Raw genomic sequence first — 6,645 nt, 5'->3', positions numbered from 1 at the left:
CTTCTACATGTCCCGCCTTTTTGGGCCAGACCAATGGGAAATCTTTTAATTAAATGTTATCTGCCAATCTCAAAAGCAAATAAAAGGAACCTCTGTACATGATCACCCCGAGAAAAGGCATGTATGCCTCTTCTCCGGGCCTAGGTCACTCACAGTTGGCTTGAAAATAAACCGCATTAATTATTAATTATTAATTTTACAGTTGGTTATATTTTTCCGTCAACAGAACTCTCACATGGCTGACCGCAGTTTGAGTCCCGGACCTGGTGCCTTGAAACTCACACCAGGTACGTGTACGTGCGTGCCCAAGATCCCAGGAGGAGAATGGAGGAGAAGGGATTGCAGTGTGGCCAATCCCCTCGGGAGTGTGTCTCTGGCAAGTGCACGCACCCTGAAAAAAAAAAAAAAAAAGCCTTCTAAATAAAAAAGAAAAGGAAAAAAAATCACTCTGAAAATGTGTGTACTCCTGCCCAAAATCCCAAGAGGAGATTAGAGGAGAAGGGATTGGGGTGTAGCCATCCCCCTGGGAGGTGATTTCTCACTTTCCCTCTTTCTCTCTCTCTCTCTGTGCCTTATGGGAAAAACAAAAACAAAACCCAACCATCTCCTCTCTGGCTTTCTGACTGCTCCACTGCCCGTGGCCGCACTAGATGTTGCGCACAGGTCCTCACTGGGCGGGCTGCGAGCCCTCTAAGCAGGAGCCCTGTTTTGCTCTTCAGGGACCCTCATGCCTGGTGCCTGCTCTGTGTGCCCAGCCTCCCAGTGCTGAATCGAAGCCCTGGTTTAAATACTCATTTTTATGCTGCTTTTTGCTAAAGGGCACATGCGCTCACCAGAGAGAAAGCACCACTCAGCGGGGGATGGCTAGGCCTCCTTTCTCCGTCACTCCTCCATCCCGAGAAGATTCTGGCATGCACTCACATGCTCGTGTTTTTCAAGCCTCCAGGGCCTAGGTGTGAACTGTGGTCAGCCACGTGGTATCTGGCTTCCTATATGTGGGACTTAGCTGTTGGGCTCTGAGGCCAACCCTACAGTCTTTAAGCATAAAGGCACTTTGAAAGTCTGTTGCTGCTAACTTGTCCAGGGGTGCTTATTTGTAAGTAGGGTAGTCTTCCCCGGAGTAGACCATGAACATGGGTGTCGTTCTTCAGTCCAGATAAGGGCCACAGTGAGGTGTGAGGTGGGGAAAAACAGGGTCTGTGTCCCCAGCACAGCACAGAATCGCAGAACAAGGACGGGAGCGGAGCATGAGGTTTACTGAGACAGCTGTGAGTGCACCCCACAGCGAGGGGAAGGCCCACAGACTTCCGTGCTACTGACAAAGCTGGTGTGTTTATAAAAGCTGATTAAATTCTTTGTGTTCTTTGAGATTCCTTACTGGAGTGTGCTGGCACAGAAGGGAGAAACCCGGGAGGAGAAATGAACGGTGCATACTTTCCATAACTAGAGGTTGGTCTATCCAGCTAAGGACTGCTCACTCTGAGATTGTTACTATTGGGTTTGATTTGGGAATGGCGGAGTCAGAGGTGGCAAGGATGAAGATACCAGAGTCAGGCCATGGGTTTAGTAAAACCAATTTAATTTATTCTGCAAAGCTCTTGGGTGAGGTCCCTCTGTCTGGTCAGAGTCGGAGGGAGTCACGCCCAGGGTGGGTGCTGCTTGTTCTTAAAGGGCCGTTGACCAATTGGTGCTCACCACGGGTCCTTGTCTGGCCAATGAAGGTCGCTGTTTCTGTTCAACTTTGGCGGGCGCACCAAACGCTCAGGGGTGGGAGAGTCCATTGGTGGTGGCGGCCAGATGCAGAAACAGGACGCTTCCTGCCTGCGGGAATGCTTCCGCCATGTTGCTTCTCCCTCCCCCAGGCGTTACAGTGAACTAGTCAGTGATCTGACTTCCTCTGTGGTCACCAGCATTTTAAAAACTGTCCTTTGAAGGTATAAACCACATTGGCTACTGCATTAAGAAATGTGAAACAAGTTATTTACATATACTTCTTTTTTAAAAAGAAGAATGAATGAATTATTTTTTTAAAAAAAGATTTATTACTTTAAATTTTATTTATTATCATTATTCTTTAGTTTTGACCAGAGAAAGACAGATAGACAGACGGGAGAGTGAAAAAGCAAGCTGCCAGATCTGGGACTTAAACCAGGGTTGGCCTTGTGGGAGTCCAGCACCTCAACCACCATGCCCTCTGCCGGCCCTTAAGCATTCTTTTTAATGTGACCAAAGAGAGACAGAGAGAAAGAGAGGGGTAAAGTGAGAAAGCAAGTGGCCAGGGCCGGCACTTGACCGTGGTCGGGCCTGTGGGAGTCCAGCGCCTGAACCACCTCGCCTCCTGCGGCCCTACATACACGTCTAAAGCTCTGCCAGCCAGAGGAAGCCTGTGGAAAGGCTCAGGGTGAACTGCTGCCTGTCAGAGCCTTGGAAAGCAAGGGCTGTCTCAGTGCCCAGCAGGGCTCCGGCTGGCATTGTTTTACCGTTCTACCAGATAACTCGCTCTCCTGCCATTCCCCGAGTTAACTTAGCATTTGCATTTACAGTGTGAAGCTGTTATTAAAGGCAGGATATTTTTGCAAGTGCAATGTCTTCTCCTCCGCTCCTCTCCTCTAGTGGCACAGCATTTAAGAACCTCCTGCTCAGCGACCTGTGCCTATGTAACAGGGACCGGCCCCCCCCCCCCCCCTGCCACGGCAGGTCCCTCCGGTTATAATGTCGCCCACAGTCATCCGGGTGGAGCGACCTCAGCACCTCAGACGTGTGTGGGGCAGCACTTCGCCTGATCTGGGAAGGACCGGCCCCTGCAAGGCTCTGCACCTTCTTCCTTTTTTAAAAAGGGTATATACACACTTGTTGGAGAGAGAGAGACAGACAGAGAACGAGAAAGCAAGAAATTACCCCTCGTGGGGATGGCCATGCCACAGCTCCTTTTCCTCTATTCTCCTCTTCCTCTTGGGATTTTGGGCACGCGTGCACACACACACACACCTGGCCTTAATTTCAAGCTGCCGGGTCTGGGACTGAAACCACAGTTGGCTATGTAGGAGTCCAACACCTTAACTACTGTGCCACCTGCTGGCCCCACCTTCTTCCTTTTGATAATAAGATCTCTAAGTAAGGACAATTTCTGGTTCTCATTTTTGAGGTGAGGGATTTTAAATTTGTCCATTTCTTTTTTTAGAGAGGATTTTTTTTTTTTTTTTTTTTTTTTTGCTACAGGGCATATGTGCTTACCGGAAAGACAGAGAAAGAGAGTGGGAGAAATTAACCCCCTGGGGGATGACTATGCCACAATCCCTTTTCCATACTCCTCTCGAGTTTTGGGCATGCATACACATACACATGTGCCTGGTTTGAGTTGTTTGTTTATTTGTTTTAAGAGAGATTTTTTCTTTTTTTTTTTTTTTTATAGGGCACATGCACTTGCTACAGAGACAGAAAGACAGAAAGTGGGAAATCACCCCTCATGGTGGCATGGCCACGCTGCAATCCTTTCTCCTCCATTCTCCTCTCAGGATTAGAGCATGCACGCATATGTGCCCAGCATGAATTGTAAACAGCCAGGTCTGGGACTCAAACTGCAGCTGACTACATGGGAATCCAGAGATGTAACCATTACACCATCTGCTGGTCCCACATTTGCACATTTCAACATGCATGTGGACAACCCCTGGAATTTTCTTTCTCTGGACCATACTATTGCAAATATGCACTGAGTGTACAAACCCTCCGGCTGAGAGCTGTTCCAGCATCAGGGCCTCCTGCTGAGGAAGCACAAGAGCTGGTGCAGAATCCTGCACTCAGCGCTCCTGCACTCCTTCACGCAGCGCTTCTGCAATCAGAGCTCCTGCACACCTGCACTCCTGCACTCCTGCACTCAGCACTCCTGCACTCAGTGCTCCTGCACTCTTGTACTCCTGCACTCCTGCACTCAGCCCTCCTGCACTCAGCACTCCTGCACTCTTGTACTCCTGCACTCAGCACTCCTGCACTCTTGTACTCCTGCACTCAGCACTCCTGCACTCTTGTACTCCTGCACTCAGCACTCCTGCACTCTTGTACTCCTGCACTCAGCACTCCTGCACTCCTGCACTCAGCCCTCCTGTACTCTTGTACTCCTGCATTCAGTACTCCTGCACTCAGCACTCCTGCACTCAGCACCCTCCTGCACTCAGTGGTTTCAGGCATGTGAAGAATGGAAAAAAAAAATTCAGGGGCTAGGTTTTAATGCCAATATGGTTCACTTGGGGTGACTAGGGGATTCCATGTGATGGTTTTGACTCAAAGCTGGAGTCCAGGAGAGGAGCCACGCAGAAATCGACTGGCCTGCCTCTTGCTTTTGCAATCTACTGCAGCCTCTTCTGCCATTGTGTTTAACAGGCGGAAAGGACCGGAAAAGAGAGCAGCTGAGGGGGAGAAGGAAATGAAGAGGGACTGACAAAGCTGGAGCAGAAAGGACGCCTCAGGCTGGCCCGGTGGGGTCCTGAGTGACGCGGAGAGCCCAAGCGAGGGCCAAAGACCTGTGTCTGCTCCAAGCACCTTGGGCCCAGTGTCTCTGTGGGCAGGAAGAAAGCTCTTGGCTGAATGAGTCCTGAAAACACTGGCATGTCAGCCACCCTGGCCTGTCGCAGAAGCATTCTTGCTCCTTTGAAGCTGTCTAGGCCACTTGGGAGACACTCTGAAGAGAACATACTGAGATTACGAAACTGGATTAAAGGGCTAACAGGTGGCGGGCACCGTGGCTAGGGTGCTGGGCTTCCACATGGCCAACTGTGGTTTGAGTCCTGGACCTGGTCCAGGCTTGCTTTCTCACTTTCCCTCTCGGTCTCTCTCTGGTGAGCACATGTGCCCTATAGCAAACTTTAAAAAATATTAATAAATAATTTTTAAAAAGAGAGAGAAGAGAGATGAAAGTTGTTCCTGGAAAAGGAGGGAGAAAACATATTTTGGGGTGAAGAACATGAAAGGTGGGAACCCTATTCAGGAGAGGGAATCGGTCATTAGGACCTGGTCGGCACCGGCCCGAGCCTTCTTACAGGCGAACTTTACATCACTTGTAAGGAAAGAAGGTTGAAAGCACATTATCGATCTGAGTGAGATGTAAGTTCGATATATGAGGAAGGAAATCATTAAAGCTAGTTAGAAATAAAGCGAGTGGGGAAAAATAAACAAGATTAGTTCATTAAGAGAGAAAACAGATCACCAAGGTCTCGCAGAAAGACCTCCAGGGTGAGCAAGCTGGCTTCTTCCCCTCCCTGGGCTCAGCTCAGTAAAGACCCAGGCATGTCACTCCTTCCCTAGTCACTGTGACCCCTTGGACCAAGAAGCAGAAGCAGCTCCCCCTCCCGGTGGCCTGCGCAAATCACCCTGAAACCTGAGTAGTCCCAGGGCTGTGCCTCTGCAGCCACCAGAGGACAGCCAGTGCACCAGGAGGCCGGTGACGGGCAAAGGGCATTTCCCAGCCAAAGAACAGAGGCCGCGAGGGCTGGGCTCAGCCCTCCGGAGGTCCGAAGCTGGTGTCGGGACAGGACCTGCGAGGTGGGCCAGAAGCCCTGGGCTGAGTGGAGGGTGGGCGAAGGACGGTCGTTCGAACTGGACACTGTCTGGGAGAAGCAGCGGTCCGCAGACTGGAGAAGGACGGCAGTATGGCGGGCTGGGTGGGCACCACCAGCTGGAGGGCTGCACCTGAGGGTGGGCGGGGCCAAATAGGAAGCTAGGAGGGGGGTCAGGCTCAGGGCGAGGGTTGGGCCAGGCCGAAGTGTCTGGAGGGCATTGGCTCCAGAAGCAAAGCTTCCCTCATCTCTTAGGTGGTTGGGAGAATCACGACCTATTTTTCTGTTTTTCTGTACAAAAATGCGTCACGACTTCCCCGCCTGCCCAGTAGCACGCTTTAGCTCTGTGTGCAGAGGCGGGTGTGCTGTTGCGGTGCACAGCTGGCCCCGTGCCGCCCTCCCACGTGCCCTCAGCTGCTAAGGGGCCCCTCTTTCTCAGGGACTCCCTCTTTGGAGCTCAGTGCTGGGTCCCTCCTTACCCTCCAGACCCACCTGCGGCCCTTCCCCACCTCCTCTAAACCCAGGAGGCCAACCCATGTGGAGGCTTCACGGAGCCCCTCGCCCTCAGGCTGCCAGGTGTCTTTGACCGGTGAAACGGGCTGTGAGGCCTGGGAGGAAAGAGATCAGAGATGAGTCCCCCATCCTGACCGCCCTCCTCCAGGACGTCTGGGTGGCCCTGTCTGTCCGCTCCGGCCACAGCTGCTGCGGGATGGCTCGCCCTGTCTCTGCTCCCTCTGCGCCCACTGCCCGTCCTGGTCCTTCAGGCCTCAGGGTGGAGCCAGGCTCCAGAGCTGCCACTGCAGGTTCTGCAGCTGCTTTTCCCGCCATGCCCGTGCCTTTTAAATACTTTTGTTTATTTTGGAGAGATTTTCACTATAGGGCATGTGTGCTTGCCAGACAGACAGAGAGAGACATAGAGACAGAAAGTGAGAAATCACCCCCCAGGGGAGATGGTCACACTGCAATCCCTTCTCCATTCTCCTCTCGGGATCTTGGGCACGCACGCACACGCGCCCGGCGTGAGTTTTAAGCCACCGGGTCCGGGACGTGAACCGCGGTCGACTACGTGGGAGTCCAGCGACATAGCCATTAC

The sequence above is a fragment of the Tupaia chinensis genome, unplaced genomic scaffold (assembly GCF_000334495.1).
Source record: "Tupaia chinensis unplaced genomic scaffold, TupChi_1.0 Scaffold000195_1, whole genome shotgun sequence".
In the NCBI taxonomy this organism is placed as follows: domain Eukaryota; kingdom Metazoa; phylum Chordata; class Mammalia; order Scandentia; family Tupaiidae; genus Tupaia; species Tupaia belangeri.
The sequence above is the reverse complement of the archived record's forward strand: the minus strand, read 5'-3'. Positions refer to the sequence as shown.